General features: G+C 41.8%; 1 long non-coding RNA gene across 3 annotated transcripts in view; it reads left to right on the top strand.

Annotated features, from left to right (window-relative positions):
* The first annotated feature begins 13,751 nt into the window (after positions 1–13,751).
* The window catches only part of LOC137374493 (uncharacterized), a 40,878-nt gene continuing 33,624 nt past the window's right edge, over positions 13,752–21,005 (top strand). For all 3 annotated transcript variants that reach the window (XR_010975829.1, XR_010975827.1, XR_010975830.1), the window contains exon 1: positions 13,752–13,859. This is a non-coding gene — a long non-coding RNA (uncharacterized lncRNA). The remainder of the gene's footprint in view (positions 13,860–21,005) is intronic.

The following is a 21,005-nucleotide window of genomic DNA, read 5'->3' as shown; positions in this document are numbered from 1 at the left end:
GTCCATTCACTTGTGAACAGGGTCCTTGCCATCCATGAGTTCATTGCAAGGATGATTGCATCAACATCATGGTCTTGACAGAAACCTGTCTGAGGGGGCTGAGGGGTGATGACACCTTTCCCTTAATGAAGCCTCCCCGTCTGGCTATATCTTCCACCACTTGCTCCGTCAAGACTGTCTCTGTGGCAATGTGGCTGTTTTCATCAAATAACACCTTAGCCTGACCCCCTACTTCTCTGTCCCTTTATCCTCCTTGGAGCATCTCACCTTGTTCCACTCCTCACCTCTCATTCAAAATTTTTGTTCTCTACCACCCTCCCAAGTATGATAAAAACTTTCTCACTGAGATATCTTCATTGATTTTCTTCCTCAGCTTCTGCACTAAATGACTCCTCATCCTGAGTGATTTCAAACTCCATCTCAACTCATCATGCTGTCTCTCTCCTCTGAGATCTCTACCCTCTTATTCTCTCCAAATCTCTCCCACGTGTAAACTCCCCATGGGCACTCTCTTGACCTTGCCATCTCACATGGTCTTGCTACTCCCACATCGTATCAATCACTTCCTTATATCACCCTCCACCCACATCCCCCTTTCATGCCCCAACCCTACCTCATTCTGTATCTGTCTCTGGATAAAACTATTCCCCAATTCACAAACAACTGCACTTTCAAAGTCCCAACTGTCTAGACTTTGGCCTTCTGTTCACGACAACATTTTTGCAGCTACTGATTTGCTCAACCACACCCTCTCCTCCATCTTTGATGCTCCAGTCTCCAATAAAACCATTACCTTCACTCACCCCGGTCCTCATCTCTGCTCCCTTAGGTCCAAGGGACACAGACTTGGAAGGATATGGTAGACAACTGGTTTCGCCACCCAATGCTAGATCTGGCTGGACCACATAAAACACTATTCAGGCCTGCTGTCATCTGCTAAAACTGCTCACTTACCGAGGATCATTCTGGAATGCAAAGATAACCTACAGCTTCTTTTCTCTACTGCAAACCGTCTTCTTAAATCCCTCTCCCTGTTTCCTCTACCCTCACCTCCAGCAATAAGTGTGAGGTGCTCATAGACTTCTTTGTCTCTAAGATTGAGACCATCCTATCAGCTGTCTCTGCTGTGTCCCTCCCTTTCAGTAGCCCATGAGGCAAACGTCCTTTAAAGTTCTGCACTGCCCTATCCCTGAACTTGCTTCTTCCTGTAGTTTCTCCCCTATCCCCCCTCATGCCCCCTGCAAGCTTATCTTGTCCATGATACCCAACAGTCTGAGACTAAACCAGGTCTGTTCGCAACCTGGGTGTCATATTTGACCCCAAGGTGAGCTTCATATTCGTGGCATCACGAAGACCACCTATTTCCACCTCCATTGGGTTTAGCATATGGTGAATCATCTGGTCACAAGTGGTCTGCAACAAGGCCAGGGGTGAAGGATGGTTTGTTTGCCAACTCACTGGAGGGTGAGGTGGCAGACAGGTACTGCTGGAGAGGACTCAGATGACGACCTCAATGGTGTGGCTGCAGGAGAGTGCTGATGGGCATGCACACTGAGATGCTGGGTGCATTGGCTGGCCTACCTGCAGCCAACTAGTGCTTGCATCAGCCCACATGTTGATCCCAACTCTATACTTACCTCCAAGGTAAATGCATTGCCAGTATCTGAGCTCGTAGCTGTGAATGTCAGATCAAGTGACGTGGCCTCTTCATCAGTGCTGTGCTGTTGCTTTCTGCCCTCCTGGGCTGTTGTAGCTGGGCAGATGGCAGTTCTTGGGTGTCTGAAAGCAGAAAATCAGAAAGGGAGAGGGTTGATGTCAGGGATGGCAGGGAAGGGGGGAAGGCGGTTGGTAGGGTGGGAAGTAACAGGTCCATGGTCACACCATCAGCAACTGGCTCATCATGCCAGATAGCAGGATGATTGTGTGCTGGGAGTTGAGAAGGGGCATAAGGCGGTAAGATACTGCGATCCTCAATGTCCTTCGCGACATCGGATGCCACGGGCTCTGTCACAGTCTTGATGCAAAAAACCATCTCCTCCGTAGGGCTCAGGAGATGCTGGTGTCCTTGTCTCCTGTTGGTTCTGTTCTGCTCCCTTCTGTTACATGTCACCTCATTTTGCAATAGAGAGGGCAGAATGTTAGTGATTGTGTAACTCTGTGTTTGGTTGATGTGCCTGTCATAGCTGAATAGTTGGAGGTATGAGGAGGTAATGAGAGTTAGGTGTGAGATTGGCAGCACTGGTAGGGGTGTGAGGGTGCTATGGAGTATTTGGATGTTAGGCAGGAGTCCTGAGTGCCAGGGAGTGTGATGGTTGAGTGATGGATCAGTGTTAAAGGTTGATGTGTGGTGGTTAGTAGATGTCATGAGAAGATGCATTCACTGACCTTGACCACCAGCGTGAGGCTATGAGACCTCTTGTGGAACTGCTGCCAGGTCCTCGGGGGTTGACGTTTCTGACCACCTGCTCCCACTACTTTCTGAAGGTGGTCCTTGAGGGTCTCGGTCCCCCACAGATCCATGGCATCTCTCCTCCTGCCCACCTACACCATAAATGCCTCTAGCACTGCATCCATCACTGTAGATCCCTCTGTCAGCCCTGATCTTCACTTAACAATAATTTATATTGCAGCAATATTGTTGAGTGCAGCTTCCTTTTAAGATATAGTCTGCCTTTAAGAAGAGTGGGCTGGCTGTACCACATGGTCTGCAAACAATGTTACTGGACCCTCCTGCTGTGCAGCATTCAGGAGTAGACAGCAGTGTGGGAACCATTTAGTCCAACACCCAATCATTCACATGTGGTGCATACACCAAGTTTGCATGTTGCTCACCTTGATCTGAACAGATTCAGGCAGGTCACAGATTGTGTCCCCAGTCTCCAAAAAATGGAGCTAACCAATTTCCAGCCCTATGATTCTAAATTGCCCAGAATAGTGCATAAAAGTTTCACTGACTGTTTTATCAGTGGTTGTCTGATTACCTGATGTTGGAAATTCTTTACAGCTGAACAGCATTGTAAAATAAGTTACATGTCTGTGTTACTGAAGTCCACCTTGACTGGTGCTAATGAATAAAAACCTGTTTGTTCCCAACTGAGCAATTCTATCATGGCCTACGATATCAACCAGAGTACTTGTGACAGCCAATCCTGTTAAACGTTTGAGCATTAAATTCTCTTCACAAGCAGGGTGTTTCCTACAGAACATCTACTGCTAAGTATCCAACAGTGTTTATAGTGATAGTGCAGGGCTTCATTCCACATGATTTGTCTAGATAAGATTTAAAGGACTGTTGTCTTCATGAATAAAATTTGGCAACTTTATTTTGTTTGAAGACAGAGAAAAGCCAGAGAAGTTGTAAACCATTTTTGTTAGATGATTGTGCGAAAGTGATGTGATAATGTGGCATGTTAATTTTATGTCACTGTACAATGTGTTTGTTAAAAAGATGCAAAAAATATATTCAATACTTTCTCCATGAGTGCAGTGGCATTATAAAAATTGTATCTTAAGTTTCCCACTTTTGTACAAAGATGCCACCATAATCAACAATTACTTTTAAAAAAACAATTACCTCTATGTCTTTGTGAGCTAAAGAAAATACAAACTATGTTCTGGAGGTGCTTATATTGCAATATTAACAGAAGGATGTGAATTTCTCACATTGATAACTTCTTAATTTGTACTCCTAATGTTTTATTTTACTAAAATTATCAACAGAGGAATTTTGCCACCAGAGTGCTCAGATACACTGTCAAGGGAGCAGCAGGAGGATTTTGTGACAGTGCAGGCAATGATCAGCAAAGTAGCTTCTGTGGTCTGAGAAGATAAGGAAATCCATATGTAGGGGATGTACCCTATATTTAAAGTGGATTTGTTTTGTGGATCAAGAGAACAGAGGGGGGGTAGGGAGAACTTTATTACAAACAGTTCTGGAATAGCTTGTACTATAATGTTGGTAGTCTTTGTTACATAGAAACAATCCCATCATGGTATTTTGGTAATAATTTATCAGATTTCAGCTAAGCATGTAGACTAAGGGCATGAACTGGTTTATTTGCCAATGATACCAAACTTGGAGGTGTGAGAACTGAGGATGATGTCACTTGACTGCAATAGGGCATACCTAGGCTAGCAGAATGGGCAGACAAGTGGCAGATGGAACTGAATAAAAAGAAGTGTGAAGTGATGCATTTGGCAGAAGGGATAGGAAGAGGCAATATAGACTTAATAGCACAGTTCTAAAGAGTGCGCAGGGATAGGGGACCTGGGGGTTCATGTGCATAGATCTTTGACAGTGGCAGGACATATTGAGAGAATAGTTAGCAAAACATATAGGATCCTGTGCTTCATAGAGCCATACAGCACTGAAACAGACCCTTCAGCCCACCGAGTCTGTGCCGACCATCAACCATTCATTTATACTAATCCTACATTAATCCCATATTCTCTACCACATCCCCGCCTTCCCTCAATTCTCCTACCACCTACCTACACTAGGGGCAATTTACAATGCCAATTTATCTATCAACCTGCAAGTCTTTGACTGTGGGAGGAAACCGGAGCACCCGGCAGAAACCCACACAGTTACAGGGAGAACTTGCAAACTCCACACAGGCAGTACCCAGAACCAAACCCGGGTCGCTGGAGCTGTGAGGCTGTGGTGCTAACCACTGCGCCACCCTTCATAAATTGAAGCATTGAGTACAAAAACAGGGAAGGTACGCTTAACCTTTATAAAGTTCTGGTTAGGCCACAATAAGAGTATTGCGTCCACTTCTGGTCACCACACTTTAGGAAGGATGTTAGGGTCCCTTGAGAGGGTGCAGAGACGATTTACCAGAATGGTTGCAGGGATGGGGAATTTTAGCTACAAGGTTATGTTGGAGAAACTGGAGTTGTTCTCATTGGAGTAAAACAGATTCAGGGGTGATTTAATAGAGGTGTACAAGATTATAACAGATTTACATAAGATAGACAAAGAAAAGCTGTTCCCATTAGCTGATGGTACAAGCACTAGAGCACACAGATTTAAGGTTTTGGGCAAGAGATGCAGGGGAAATGTGAGGAAGAATATTTTCTACACAGTGAGTGGCAATGACCGGAACTTGCTGTCTACAAGGGAGGTGGAAGCAAAAACAATGAATGGTTTCAAAAGGAAATTGGATGGGCACTTGAAGGAAATAAACTTGCAGGGCTATGGTGTTAAAATGGGGGGAATGGGAATGATTTGGTTGCTCTATAGAGAGCTGGTATGGACTCGATGGGCCAAATGGCCTCCTTCAATGCCATTATGACTCTAAGATTCTTCGTCTTCCTTATAATTACATTCAAAAGTACTTTATTTTCTTTATTAAGTTAGCTGATCTTGGTTACAGTGGAACACTGCAGTTAGCCATATTGTCTCCCAGCAATGCCAAAATCAACCGAAGTAGCTCCATTGCTATCATGCTAATAAGTACGTGTAGATGAGAGATGAGAATAGGAAGTGGTGCAACTATGACATTCTCCATGATTGAATACCCACCAACAACACTTACTGTCAAGGCCCACATCAGAGAAATGTATTTGAACATGGGCAAGGTACTATACAGATATCAAAAAGCACTAACACTGGGTTATATTGTTGTCTGTATTTCAGCCCTGTGCATATCAATTTTATTAGAACTGCTTCATCAGAAATCAGTCTTTCTTTATATGTTTAGAATCTATACTGTTTTAAACAACTCTGAAATTAAACAACCTGTGATGTTATTAGATACATATATTGATACTTTCTTGGCAAAATTTTTGTTTTACCTATTTCATGTTTGATTGTGAAGTCATTTTTCAAATTAATTCTGCTCACCCTGCATTGTTGAAAGTTATCAATCCCACAGTTACCATCAGAGCAATCCAGTTTAAGAAATGTAATTTCAACCCAATCTTCCCATATTTAAACCACACCGACATTTATCTTTAATTTGCTCAAATATATTTTAGAATATTAATGCTATGAGGAAACGCAGATTATGAATTGAAAACTCATCAGGGACTCAGCTATAATATATATACCTGGTGATTGGATCTGATTTGAGACCTTTAATATGCTATTAGTATGAGTCTGTTCATTGAATAACCATTGTATCTAATGGGTTTCTGACACGTTACCTTTATTTCTTTGGAGACACTTTAGTTTCACACAATTACACAATGAATGCAGACAGAAAAAGATTATCAGTTATACAGTAAAAATAACAAGTTTGTCCTAAACAACTCTGTTCCCAAAAGCTATGACACCTTTTAAAATCCTACAGTTTTTGAACAGACATTTTTTAGAATATAATATAAAGGACACTGCAAATAAAATAATGATGGAATTATAATGCCTCATTTATTTCCTATTTACTTTTTATTTGCAATGTATTGCATGTTTCAACATATATTGTATAACACTTCTGTCTTAAATAATTCCTTAGTAACGACACAATGATATTCCAATTGTTTAGTTTTATGTATCTTGACAGAACAAAAAAAAAGTGGCAGGCATTTTTCGTTTTGTAAAAACTAATAAATATTTGAAAATTAATTTTCAAGTAAGAATTCCTTTTCCATACAGTGTTAGTATGCTCTGCACAGTAAGGCACATCCACACTGATTTACCCTCCAGCTAATGAAAGACCTCAACAATTTTCAAAGAACACAACTTTTCTTCATGTAAGAGCTGAAAAAGTCATTATTAATATCCAATTGTGAATGTTAGAATTAGAAAAATGAAGAGATCAAGTAGAGATCTAATGAAGGTATGTTATTCCACCTCTTCTACATCCCTCCCTTCTCCCTCCTTTCACCCTACATTTGGCAGCTGTGTCATCAACTGCCTAGCTCCTAGGCTCTGGAATTCCCTCCCCAGACCCCTCTGCATCTCCACTTCTATTTCCTCTTTTCAGAACCTCTTTACAAATCCAAACTTTTAGTCACTTCTCCTAATATCACCTCCTTTGACTATATGCCCATTTTTGTCAGATTATGCCTTAGGCAGATTTTCTGCATTAAAGGTACGAGAAAAGTTCACGTTGTTATTGCTGTTGTAGTAATAGTAGTAGTGTCAGTATTCCCTAAAAAAAATTAAAATTGATGTTGCTGCATTTGGATGCTGATATGCAGTTGTCCTATCCGGTAATACTGTCCTATGATACTGGAGGGCCAAAATTCAATAGCACCCACAAACAGGAAAGGGGATCATGATGTGCGATTAACCTGCACCCTGTTTCTTCTGCTGCAGGCAGTATGCAAACTTTGTGCTGCTTGCTAATTTAAATGACGTGCAGCCCAGAGCTAAATGCGCTATTGAGCAGTTGCCCGCCTCAGCAGGGGCCCCAAGTTCATGTGAAGCAAGTGCCACTTAAAGCTAGCCTGCACTATGTAAAGCCAGCCTGCACCATTTAAAGGGGAGGTATATTTTGGCTACAGCAGGTGCTGGAAGAGGCCGGGGAAGACATTCTGAGCAGGAACTAATGGCACAACAGGGCAAAGAGCATGCTCTGAAGTTCGTGTATGTAACACTGGAGGCCTTGATGCAGGAGGTGAGCAGGAGGAGAGTGGTCCTCTATCTACAGGGGACCAGGAGGCTCTCCAGGCTAACTCTGAGAAGGCAATGGCAGCAGATAGTCATCACAGTCAACGCCAGCTGTGTAGCCCTGAGGGCCTGACTGCAGTGCCAAAAGAAGTTTTATGACCTCACGCAAGTGGTCAATGTCTGTGAATTCAATTTCAAATGTCATATCCCACCAAAGGAACCACTGGCCTCACCCTACTCAATTCACCAACCCCAGATGGGGCCTCGGTTTAACATTTCATCCCAAAGAAGGCACCTCAGCCAATGCAGCACTGGAGTGTCAGCCTTAATTTTTGTGCTCAATTCCTGGAGTGGGAAAAGGAACAATCCACCTTTGACATGATTTGTTAGTGTTATGAAAGGAATGTCAATTAACCTACCAGTAGCAATCCCAGATATAAAAACAAGAAATGCTGGAAATACACAGCAGGTCTGGCAGCATCTGTGGAGAGAGAAGCAGAGTTAACATTTCAGGTCAGTGACCCTTCATCAGAACTCTTCCCAGTCCTGGTAGTAAATACAGGCCATACATGGCAATCATCAGTGTTTTTAGCTAAGAACCAGTGATTCCACCTACGTGTCAGCTTATTGGCATGTCACCGACTGGCTGTGTTCTTCAACAACAACAGCAATTTACATTTATATAGCACTCTTAACATTTTAACATATTAAACCGACAGGAGGCACTTCTCAGGAGCGTTATCAAACAGAACCACATAAGGGGATATTAGGACGTGTAACCAAGAGCTTGGTCAAAGAGATAGGTTTTAAGGAATGTCTTAAAGGAGGAGAGACAGGTAGTAGGGTGGAAATGTTTAGGGGGGGAATTCCAGAGCTTAGGACCTTGGCAGTTGAAGGCAATGGTAGAGCAATGAAAATCAAGGATGGTCAAAAGGCCAGAATTGGAGAAGTGCAAAGTTCTCGGAAGTCTGGAGGAGGGTACAGAGTTGGGTAGGGGTGAGGCCATGGAGGGATTTAAAAACAACGATGAGAATTTTAAAATCGAGGCATTGCCAGACCAGGAGCCTATGTAGGATAATGAGTAGAGGGGTAATGGGTAATTGGGATGGTGCAAGTTAGATATGCGCAGCAGAATTTTGGATGAGCTCAAGTTTATGGAGGGTGCAAGGTGGGAGGCCAGTCAGGGGATCATTGGGATAGTTGAGTCTAGAGGTAAAAAGGGCATTGATGAGGGTTTCAGCAGCATGTGAGGTGCCATATGGACTAGAACTATTCCAGGTTCAGCCCCAGTTAGCACTACACTATCAAATCTCAGCTAGGGCAGCAGTGAGTGATATAATTTCCATCAATATCCCTGGATTATTGTTCATGATGACGATTATTATCTAGTGATTGCTGCTGGTAGGTGCACAGGCATAGTCTGCCAGAAAAATTGTTAGATCTCCAATTGTCCATCCAACTTAATGGAATTGGTGTCTCAGAATAATGGCATAGGATGTTACCATGTTATTTTGAGTAGGTCAAATACTCTAAGTCTTAAAAATATTGGAAAAGGCATAAAAAAGGCTTTAACTTAGAAAAATGCTTCTCCCCCACTGCCATTAGAGGTTTTAGGTTTTGTGCAGAAAGTATATTTGAAATGGGCCTCTTTACACTAAGCTATGTGATAGCAAGTACAAATGACAGTACTGAAAGGGTTAATGTTTCAGGCAGGTTCTGGTGAAAGATTCCACCCAAAATATCAAATGCTAAGGACTTCCTTTGCAATGCTTGCATTTTAGTTCTTTCTGTGTTTATTTCAAATTTCTACCATTTTTTTGTCAAAAGTATTTTACACAAGTTTTCCATTAGCAAGGAATCCGAAAACAATGTTAATTGTATAAGAAAGAATCGAGTGCGTAGCAAAGGTACGGGGCTACTGCTGAATTGTTCTGCGGGTCACTTGTGTTGATGTAAAAAGTACTTATTGCTATTCAATTCGTATGGGAATCCCCATATCAAAAAAAAAGTCTTTTATCAGCAAACGTGGGACTGTAGTAGTGAGAAAATGAAAGACATGATCAAAAAGAAGTTTCAAAACAGGCAGAATGAAACTGAGATCAGGTCATTCTGGTGCTGAATAATATCAGGCTTTCACATTTACAATGTGGACTTTCCTAGCAGAAATTCCAGTGCAAAGTAACAAACTGTTTGGTTTCTGATATCACTTCAGTCTGCACGGCAGACTGCACAAGGGACAGTCCCTGTGGACAGTGGGGATTTCAGGGACAGTGCTGGAGGGCGTAGTGTGATACCAATGTGAATGGGCAGCAACATGTGCTTCTCTTTAACGGAAGAGGCATACAGAGGCATTTCCTACAGAACAGTGGAGAAATATTTGTGTATGAGAGCCTCTGACCAGCAGATAAGGGCACGGGAAGTGCTGATCAGATGAACTACCGGTTAGATCGCTAAGACTGTACTAAAAAGTTCTAACTTTTTTTCCTTTCTTATTAATTTTATTGTGGATTTATTTAGTGGAAATGTGTGTGCAATGGGTGCTATTGCAAGACATTCCATCGCTGGACTGAAAAGAGAACCACAAGACTAACACAGGTTAGAAGTGAAAGATTATGTGGTTTTGGAGAATTTGAATCATTCAATAATACTTTCACTTTTTTCTGAGCCATTATTTCCTATAGTTCAAACCACTAGGGAGACTATAGCTCTGATTTAAATAATGTTTCAATCTCAGAATAAGGTATTTTGTTTCGGAGAGCTGAGTGAAAGGAATGTAAGGAACCAAAATCTGAGTGTGTTAGCGACATTGCATGTGTTCTGCATTAAAAGTTCTGCTTTCTTTGAGAATTATTTTAAATTTAGCTTTGGTAGGCCCAGTTTTCTGTTTTAAAAAGCCAGAAGTGGTTGTAATCCCTTTCTTCCTGTCGTTCAGTCTGGGCTGCTCCTGGTGTGTATGGTTGGGGTACAAAGTGTGTGGTCTTTAGCTCTGACTAATGCAGTTTATGTTCTGTGACTGGAAATAGTTTTGGAGCCTAGCAGAATTGACTGAGTGTTCAGGAATGCTGAGCTTTCCTTCCTTTCTGTGCCTCACACACTTTCTCTCTCTCTCCAACACACACTGAGGTAAATTATTACAAATGTATGTTGCTAAGTTTGCTTTCATAGGAACTATTTGAAAATGTGAGAGGAGCTTTTGTGCGTGGGTTAGAGTGTGACTTCCCCCAGGAAGTATGTTAGCCCATAGCGAGACAGAGAAAGAAGAGACCGAGTGTGGGGCCCAGTTTCTCTTCATTAGAAATGACAGCTGGTGCTGTCACAGCTCACATGACAGAACGCTATGGAAACAAGCTGTTTAGCTGAAGCAAGCCAGCAAGGGCGGTCAGCTGATTTCAAGTATTAGTCAGGTGATCATATGATGTTGACTAATCACATTCAGTACTTACTGTGAAGGCACTGAAGGTAGGAGTGAAGAGATCTGCAATGATTCATTTTTTAAAATTTAAGTTGTATTACTCGGGTTTGCTATTTGCTTGTACAAGTCTATGTCTCTCGTATTTTTTTTATTATTGTTTTAAGGGAGCCTTTATTCAATGAATAAGTTTGCTAATCATTTAATATGCCTCAAAGTGTCAATACGAAGTATTCTGTGCCTTCTTAGATTTTGTGGCTGTAAAGTAATGATTTCAATAGTAGGCTGGATTGGGGCGCTCTTGCAGACTGTGCTTAAGACTTAATGGCTAAGCGATTTTACTGAGAATTAGGTCGGGATGTAACTTATGTACAATGACTCTTGTGTAGAGATGTTAGATTTGATTTCTGTGGTGTAGAATCTGTTCAGCTTTAATAGGCATCAGCAGTAAAGGTTTGGAACTGGTTTAAAATAGTGGTACTGCCCAGGGAGGTGTCAGTCACTGTATTATATTGCTTAGTATCTGTAATCTTTCAAATTCATGTTTGAAAAAGAAAGGAAGGTTTACATTTTATATAATGTCTTTCATGACCTCAGGACATCCTAAAGTGCTTCACAGCTAATTAAGTACTTTTTGAAGTATACTGTCGTAATGTAGGATTCCCAGCAGTCTATTTGCACAAAACAAGGTGCCATAAATAACAAAGTGCTAATGACTAAACAATCTGCTTTTTTAAGGAAAAAAATTGCTTAGGATAGTGGGGAAAGCTTTCCTGCCTTTTGAATAGTACTATGGGATCTTTTATGCTCCTCTGAGGGGGTAGACGGAGCCTTGGTTTATTGTCTCCTCCGAAAGATGGCACTTCCAACAGTGCAGTAGACCCTCAGTAATGTACTAGAGTGTCAGCTTAAGACTTTTGTGTTCAAATCTCTTGAACCCACAACCTTCTGACTCAGAGGCAAAAGTATTACAACTGAGCCACAGATGACACCTATATACCACTTTTAACTATAACAGTATTTGTGAGTTGTGGCCGGTTAACTTCAAGGATCTTGGACTTTTCCTGGGTTCCTAGTATTCTGTTTATTTCTATTGTCCAAATTGACATTTGAAAGAACATACTCACTTAGACCATTAGTTTTGTTTTAAAATAGCTTTCACTTTTTCTTACATTATCATTAGATAGAGATGAGTTCATCCAAAATTCTGCTCCCTGTGTCCTCACTCGCACCATTCACCCATCACCCCTGTACGCACTGGCTTCTGGTTTAACATCACCTCATTTTTAAAATTCTCATCTTCGTTTTTAAATCCCTTCATGGCCTCACCGTTCCGATCTCTGTAATCTCCTCTAGCTCCACATCTCTCAGATATCTGCACTCCTCCAATTGTGTCCTCTTGAGCATCCCCAATTTTAATTGCTCCGCCATTGGCGGCCATGCCTTCGGCTGCCTAGGCCTTCAAGCTCTGGAATTCCCTCTCTACACCTCGCTACCTCGCTTTCCTTCTGTAAGCCACTCCTTAAAACCTCTTTGTCCAAGCTTTTGGCTATCTGCCCAAGCATTGTCTTATGTGGCTCAATATCAAATTTTGCTTTACAACTCTCCTGTGAAGCACCTTGAGATATTTTATTGAGTTAAAGGCGCTATGTAAATATAAGGTGCTGATGGTGGCAGCTATCTGGTGACCTCCTGATAGAGCATGGGGTGGTAGTCAGATAAGGACTGAGTTAGGCTCAGCAGTGATGGATCCTGTGGTCAAGTGGTAACTGGGACTCACCGTACAATCTCACTTCATGAGTGGCCATTTGGACAAAGGCCGATGCTTATGCAACCATGAATCAGGAGAAAAAAGGAAGGGATATGAGTGGCTGAACCTTGCAGGGCAGCTGATATAACTTTGCTATGTATAGTAGGATAGTGCTCCTTTGTACAGGTCACCTTCAGGAGAACCTAGACCTAGGAGGCACAGTCTCAGGGTAAGGGGGTGGCCATTTAGGATTGAGATAAGAAATTTCTTCACTCAAAGGATTGAGAATGTTTGGAAATCTCGATCCCAGAGAGCTATGGATGCTCAATCATTGAATACATTCAAATCGATAGATTTTAGGAATCCAAGAGAATAAAGGGATATGGTGATATTGAGGGAAGGTGGAGTTGATGTTTACTGAATCACAGAATTGTTACAGCGCAGAAGGAGACCATTCGGCACGCTGTGTCCACACTGGCTCTCCAAATGAGCAATTCACCTAATGCCATTCCCCCCACCTTCTCCCCATAACCCTGCACATTCTTCCTTTTCAGATAACAGTCTATTTCTCTTTTGAATGCCTCAATTGAACCTTCCTCCACCACACTGTCAGGCAGTGCATTCCAGACCTTAACCATTCACTACGTGAAAAATTATCTTATTGAATGGCGGAGCAAGCTTGAGGGGCTGTCTGGCCTACTCCTGTTCCTATGTCTTATGTTCTTGTGTTCTTAGAAGCTAGGATTCAACTAAAAGATTTACTAAAATGTTTTTCGAATCTTTGAAATGATGCTGACCAATTGTTTTTGGAGAGAAACAAATTGCATTTTATGATTTGAGTTTCTACCATTGGTTGAAAATGGCCTATCACTGAAAAGTTAAACTGAAACTATGTCTAGCAATACAGGAGTCAACAAGCATATAGCAACAACAGATAAAAATGATTTTCTGCACCTCCTGTGGTACTAACAAAGCAGTTGAAAACAGCAACTTATAATATGTCAATCTGTACCAAATCCTTTCATTTTACAGGGGCCCAGTGTCCAGGTAATATTCCTGTGGTGTACTTCAAAGCCAGTGTGACAACATAGGGTTGAACTCTGGACTTCATAAAGGGTTGGAGAATACAGTGAACTGTGAATGTAAGTGCAGGCTCTACTTTAATAAGTCACTAAATGTATGGGCCTTTATCTTAGTGCCCTCTAGAGGAGTATAAGAAGTACAACATGAAGTACAGTAAAAAGGAAATCAGAGTAGACTGTTCAGACAGACAGCGGGGTAACTAGCAATGCCTCCTTGTCCCTACGGGTATCCCACCATATTAGTGCAGCTGAAATTTAATGAAACTATTCTGAATGTGGTTAATACATGTAGAGGGCTTAAAATAAGTGCTGGAGGATCACTGGACAAAACTAGTAACTGACTAAAACTTCTGGTCCACAGCCAAACTCACCAGTAACCAGTGCATAACAAGACAGATGTTGAAAGTTCCTCTGTGTCTGTGCAATGATTGTCTCTATCAGAAATTGTAAAACTGATCTGTTGCACAACTTGTGGTCCAGTAAAAACTTATTCAATGGCTGTATGATGTTTCCTTTTCTTTCCAGTTTTCTTCCTTGCTTTTCTGAAGCTACTGGTGTATAGATGGTGGTCACCTTCCAATACTTTGCCCCACTGTTAATTATCCATGTGTAACTTCAGTCAGTCTGCAGACCATCCAGCTGTGAAAGACATAGTGGAACACAATTCCTCACCCGGTGTCCGCAGAAGAAGTCACACCATTGTGATCAGGAGTAGGAGCCTTGACAATATTTCCGTCTCTAAACCAGAAGCCTTAAGGCCAATTATATTTTCTCTAACATTGGCCTGGCTGTGAGCAGCCACCTCACTAGGAAACAGAGATCAGATCTGTTGCCTCCTTGATCTGTATGGTTCAGAGATCCAATCATGTTCTCCGTTCTTTGCACCTCCCCTAGGCACACTTCCCTCTCTCTCCCCCCCCCCCCCCCCCCCCCCCCCCCACCGCCCACAACCCCACTCCACACGAACTATGTCTCATTCCTCAGCTAAGAAGCCTGATGGCTTGTACCCAGCCTTCTACTAATGACACATTAAAAAAGCATTCTCTGTTTCCTGCCTGCCCCCACCCTGCTCCTGATCCTTATTTTTCTCCCTCCCTCTCCTGACTTTTGCTGAGCTTTGGTTCCATGGGTGCAGCAGCTCTTCAACACCTTGTGCAAAATGGCCAGTCATCAAGTGCAGGATAAGGCAATGGGTGTTATACTGCCACATAACTGAGGTAGCATTAGAACCACACCCAATCTTTTCCTCCCCTGAAATCCACATCTACCTTTGAGCAATGGTCACAGGATAGTAGTGATCAAGAGCAGGAAGCCTGTGTGATTTCCCACCCCCCCTCTCTCTCCCCAGGTCAGGTAGGAGCATTGAAAGCAACTGCAGTAACCCACTGTGAGTTTAAATGAAATTACCTAATTTAGCAAAGATCTGGGATTAAATCTGGGACTTTTCTGCTATGTACAGTTTAGGCATTTACTCACCGAATCTTCGGGCTGCTTACAAATGACTTGCATCATTTCTAGCTTCCCACTTTAGCACCAAAAGAATGAACGCCTTCCAAATTCTGCTAGCAGATAGTGACTAAACCTGAATATATTATCCTCCCTCTTCCTCCCCACCCCACACACTGCTTGTGGCAGGTGGTAATTTGTTATTTTTGGGAAAAAAAATATACAGAACTTGATGGGTAAATTCAGATTTGCAGTCATTCTGGCTTTTAGGTAATAAGCTATAAAGTTGCTGTTCAAGATGTTGGGATTAAATTCCTCAATGTGCAGTGAATTGCTTAAATGCCTATACTACATGTTAGAATGGAAATTTACTGGGGAGAAATTCAATTTACAAAATCTGTGTTTGGCCTCTGAATTTTGTACTGCTATTTGTTGTACCTGCTCTGGACCGGAAGTGCAGCTGAAGCCATGTTGGCTCGATGACTTCTAGCTGTCCAGGGTACCTGCCCAAAATCAGTGTTAGGCTGCTTTTAAATCTGCCCATTTTGGCCACAAGTCAAATCTCTCCGACACAACCTAAAACTGCTATTCTATTTAAGCTATAATGACACATTGTTTTTTTGGAAGAGCCTTCGGATAATTCGGTCTTTTCAAATCATTTGTGTTCACTTTGGTAGATACAATGTGATATTTCATTACTGCAGCAATTTAGTGTAAATTTGTAAAAAAAATTAATGCAAGATCTGTCAGGCTGTGAACAAAAAGATCCAGCTTGTTGCTGGGCATCCAGGGGAGTATTAGAAATGGTTGCTAGGTAGCAAGTAGAGTACCAGGGTGCTTACTAAGTGTCCGAGGAAGCACCCGGATGCTTGCTAGGTAGTCAGAGGCTTAACGGGATGGCTATTAGACACTCAGTGGCTGATTTGTAGACTACTAGGGCAGTACCAGGCTGGATTTTGGGTTCCTGTGGAAGCACTTGGCTTGTTGCTATGCCTCATAGGATACATTGGGCTACTCAGTGGGAACCCTGGATGTGGTATCCTGATCATTGGGTACTCTGGGAGCACAGGGAATGCTCATTTTGCACACTCTGGAGTGCTGGTCTTATTTCTGGGTACTCCAGAGAACTCTGGCCTTGCCACTGCTGCCCTGTGGAGAAGGCTCTCTTGAATGCTAATAAGGATATCACCATTGCATTTGGAGCTCAGCAAGTTGGTGACTAAGGGCATCACATTAGGTTACCTTTGCTCAACCCCCTTTGGTTATTCTTTAGCTTGTATTTCTGGATTAAGGAATTCCAGTCATTTAATTCCTCCACCTGGTGTAATAGTTAACTTGCCAGAAAAGTTTGTGGAATTTATTTAGTAACTTCTAAAAGCAGACTGAAGCATATATATGGGAACACATAGCTAGGCTAATTGTGTTTCTCTATATGTCATAACCCATACAATAAGGATTAATTTACTGTATTTTTATCCATTTGCTTTATTACAGAAGTATATACTTAGATTAGCTCCTTTTGACATACTGTTTTAATTAGTTATATTTTATTAACACGTGTCCTTTTTTTGTGTATGTCCAAAATTGTGTTCTGTCATGTGAAGCGACAACAGAACTGAAGGTGACTGGGCTTAAATTAAGACTGGGTGCCATGACCTCTTGTTATGTGTGTTCATGTGTAAAATTAAATCGTAAAAAAAAAAGCCAACACAAATATTCAGGATGCCTCTAAAGTACAAGGAGAGCACTGACTATGATACACAATCATTTTTTGTTTTTACAGCACTGCTTGTTCTCAAACTGACTTTCTATTGAACATTTTCAGACCATGCACCACTCTACAATCAGCCTGTGCTTTTGCTTTCAATTCCAGTGTACAGTACTGGTATTGTTATAGAGACAGAGTCTGACTCATCTTGCACACCCAACCTACTAAATAGCCAGGTTCCATTACTTTTGTATTTGCAACTATAGAATTTTTTAAAACTCTTTCACTGATGTAATCTCAAGTGCTCACACAGATGGTGATGTTTTTTGGATAGGCGAGCATTTAGACAACCAGATGTTGGTTTTCAGAGTGAAAGACCTGAATGTAGTTCCTAAGATGAGACATTTCACATGGAATGAAACTCTGAACAAACAGAATTCTAATCTACTGAAGTGCTCAATTGAGCTTGAATCCAAATGAACCCTTTGCCATAGCCTTTCCAATATCTACAAGGCACAAGTCAGGAGTGTGATGGAATACTCTCCGCTTGCCTGGATAGGTGCAGCTCCAACAACACTCAAGACGCTTGACGCTATCCGGGATAAAACAGCCTGCTTGATCACTCCATCCACCACCTTAAACATTCAGTCACTCCCTCAATCACTGGTGCACCATGGCTGAAATATGTGCCATCTACAGATGCACTGCAGCAACTTGCCAAGGCTTTGATGCACCTTCCCAATCTCTGATCTCTATTACCTAGAAGGACAAGTGCAGCAGGTGCATGAGAACACCACCGCCTGCAAGTTATTGCCATCCCTTCAATGTCGCTGGGTCAAAATCCTTGAACTCCTTCCCTAACAACACTGTGGGAGTACCTACACTACATGGATTGCAGCAGTTCAAGGAGGTGGCTCACCACCACCTTCTCAAAGGCAATTGGGGATGGGCAATAAATGCTGACATTGCCAGCGACACCCACATTCCATGAACAAATAAAAAATACACTTGGTAAGCAAGGGCTCTAAACTACCCCATTCAAAACCAAGAAATATACTAGGACATTGCCCAAAGGACCAGTCTTCATGGAAGATTATTTGGTGATGTACTATAAAGCTGAGCAAATGAGCCTGATCCCAGTAGCCTTTCACATTCACCAACATGCACGCACACAGTGGCACACATTTTTCAGCAGGAGTCATAACATTATGTTTAGGATCAGAAATCTAGACTAAAATTTTTGCCCTCCCTATCAGGAAATGCAGAGTATTGCTGCTTTTATTTTCTTTTTTAAATCCTTTTCTTAGATCAGTCGATAACAATAACAAAAAAAGATTCAAAGTACTTGTGTTATTGTAAATAAGTTAACTTATGTTTCATGTGCAGAAATGTTCAAGTCTTCCATGTGTGGTTGGAACCTCAAGAGTTAAAGATGTGATCACATTGGCCTATTCTGAGTTATTTAACAGCTGGAATTGGTGGCTGGGAGTGAAAGGCCTGTCATAAAAGGGAGTGTATTAGCAGGAAGCTCTGTCGGTGTTGAAGTAGAATGGAATGTTTAAAAGATCAGACTTGTAATTTCCAGGATAAGGGTGGTTGCTGCATTCTGGTGGTGCTGTGGGAAGCATTGAGAAGGACTGCCAGCCCACTCACAGGATATAAGGGGGAAGTGTGACCAAATGGGCAGGGGTCAGTGAATCGTTGCTGGTAGGCTAGCCAGGGGCTTCTCAGGGGCTGCTGTGGTCTTATATCCTGAGTTTCCATTGCCGAATACAGGAGTTGTGTCCTGCAGGATGCTGGGTGTGCTGCATTGCGTGGGCTTTTGTGGTAAGCGACAGTGGGTGGGGATTATAGTTACTTCAGCTGCTTTTCCTCCTGACACCTTTTAAAGACACAGCCCACGGCTTGTTTTGTAACTAGTAAGTCTGTAGTTTAAATTCAAAAACTTTTATAAGATTATACTTTGAGTGTAACTTTTTATTTAAGTTGATAAGGTAATAGCAATCTAACTTTGTGGCTCTTCCTGAATGATCTAGAGAAACAAACAGAAATTGTCTTGAGTGTGTGTGTGAGGGGTACAAGGTCCCCGAATGGCCCATCAATTCCCAATAATGTTGAATTTCAAAAAACAGTCACTTAGATATTACACAATCATGAGCTGGTGTCTTGCCTCCTACCAACAGCTGTTCATCTCTCAAGATTGCCTGCTTTTTAAATTCACCTCCCACCTGGTTTATTAATATATTTTCAGTTTCTCTGCCTTGATAAGAGTTGGAGTTGAGACATTCTGTTTCTGGGGATATAAATAATTGGTACTGCTCATCTTGTGCTGGCTGAATTTTATTTCTCATGCAATGCTTTTGGAGGTGCTGGTGAAAAATGGAATCACCAAGGGTGATGGAATCAGTTCCATGGGAATCTTTAAAAGGCACCAAGGCTCCTTAGACAGCACCTTCTAAACCCGTGACCTCTACCACCTCGAAGGACAAGAGCAGCAGATGCATGGGAACGTCACACACCATCCTGACTTGGAACTATATTGCCGTTCCTTCACTGTCACTGGGTCCAAATCCTGGAACTCCCTTCCGAACAGCACTGTGGATGTACCTACCCCACGTGGACTGCAGCGGTTCAGAAAGCGGCTCACCACCACCTTCTCGAGGGCAATCAGGGATGGGCAATAAATGCTGGCCCAGCCAGCGATGCCCAAATCCCATGAATGAATTAAAAAAAAAAAAATTGGACATGTACTTTAAGAGAGCTAATTTGTGCAGCTGTAGGGAAAAAGCTGGGGTGTAGGACTAAACTGGGCAGCTCCTTAAGTGCTGGCACAGAGCTGATGGACTGAATATCCTCCTCCTGTGCTGTAAGATTCTGTGACTCGTTAGGTTATAGTTACCCCCAGCGTGTCAGTCACCATCTGAAGGAGAATGACAGTTCAATGTTTTGTTTTGGGTGTGACTTGCTATCAGAACTTTCTCCCATTTTCTGATGAAGGGCTGCACCCAAACATTAAACTGTCTTTCTCAGATTTCCAGGATTCAGTTTTCTCATGCCTGTACACTTCTTTTGGACAATAGTGGATTAAAAGAAACAACCTTGAAGTGTACTATTTGGTTTATTGTTTTCAAATATTTTGCTATAAGTGCAATTATTCATGTTTTTAAACGCATAATTGTTGCAGACACCATTTCTCACTGTAATGGAACATGACAAAAAGGCACACAATGTTGTAAATAAATTCAGTTTAATCAAAGTTGAAACAGGTCTGAGAAAATTGGTAACCTGGCCTCGAGGAACTTTATATAAAGTCTCCCCAGTACCAAAAACAAGCAATGTTGTATTTCGTTGTCTAAAACGAAAGAGAATGTTAGTAATGTATAAACCGCAGAACCTGAAAACATCCAAAAGTGTTGTGTAATGTCTGAATATGTTGTCAGTCATCTTTTCCATGACTGACTGTCCATTAACGTGGGCTAGAGATACTGCCTGCCTGGATTCCTGGAGGCAAAGCCCTTGTGTGACAGAGTAACTTATTTCTTAATTCTGTATTTAATGCAAGTCCCCTTTCCACTAAACTACTATCAAATATATTTGGGTCATCTAAGCTCTGTAAAAACTTGCTATTTTCACATTGTAAATATTTGAGTTGTCTGTTTTTCGCTATTTTTTGCATCTTTTAAAAAATAGTTGCTCTTCACCAGAGCATGATTATTCTAGTCATTAGTAAAGTAAATTTTAGCTCCAGCAATGTTTTTGCTGATGAACTACAGAAAATGTATTTTATTTTCTCTGTTAAAATTATAAGTCTAAAGTCTGAAGAGCAATGAGCTTTAGGCAACACTGGCGTTGGGCCCATGGGGGCCCCAGACAAAGACTGAAGTGTGGGCTATGCCTACTCTATGCTTTCCACTTCTCTAGTTGTGACCTAATTTAGCCTAGTGGGGTCCTGGGCAATTGTCCTAAAGCTGCTGGTATTGTACTGGGTTCAGAAGATGAGCTGTAAAGACTGAAAGAATTCTTTTTTTAACAGTTTCTTTACAATTGTAGCC

Source organism: Heterodontus francisci, chromosome 10, assembly GCF_036365525.1.
Source record: "Heterodontus francisci isolate sHetFra1 chromosome 10, sHetFra1.hap1, whole genome shotgun sequence".
Classification (NCBI taxonomy): domain Eukaryota; kingdom Metazoa; phylum Chordata; class Chondrichthyes; order Heterodontiformes; family Heterodontidae; genus Heterodontus; species Heterodontus francisci.
The sequence above is the reverse complement of the archived record's forward strand: the minus strand, read 5'-3'. Positions and strand labels throughout refer to the sequence as shown.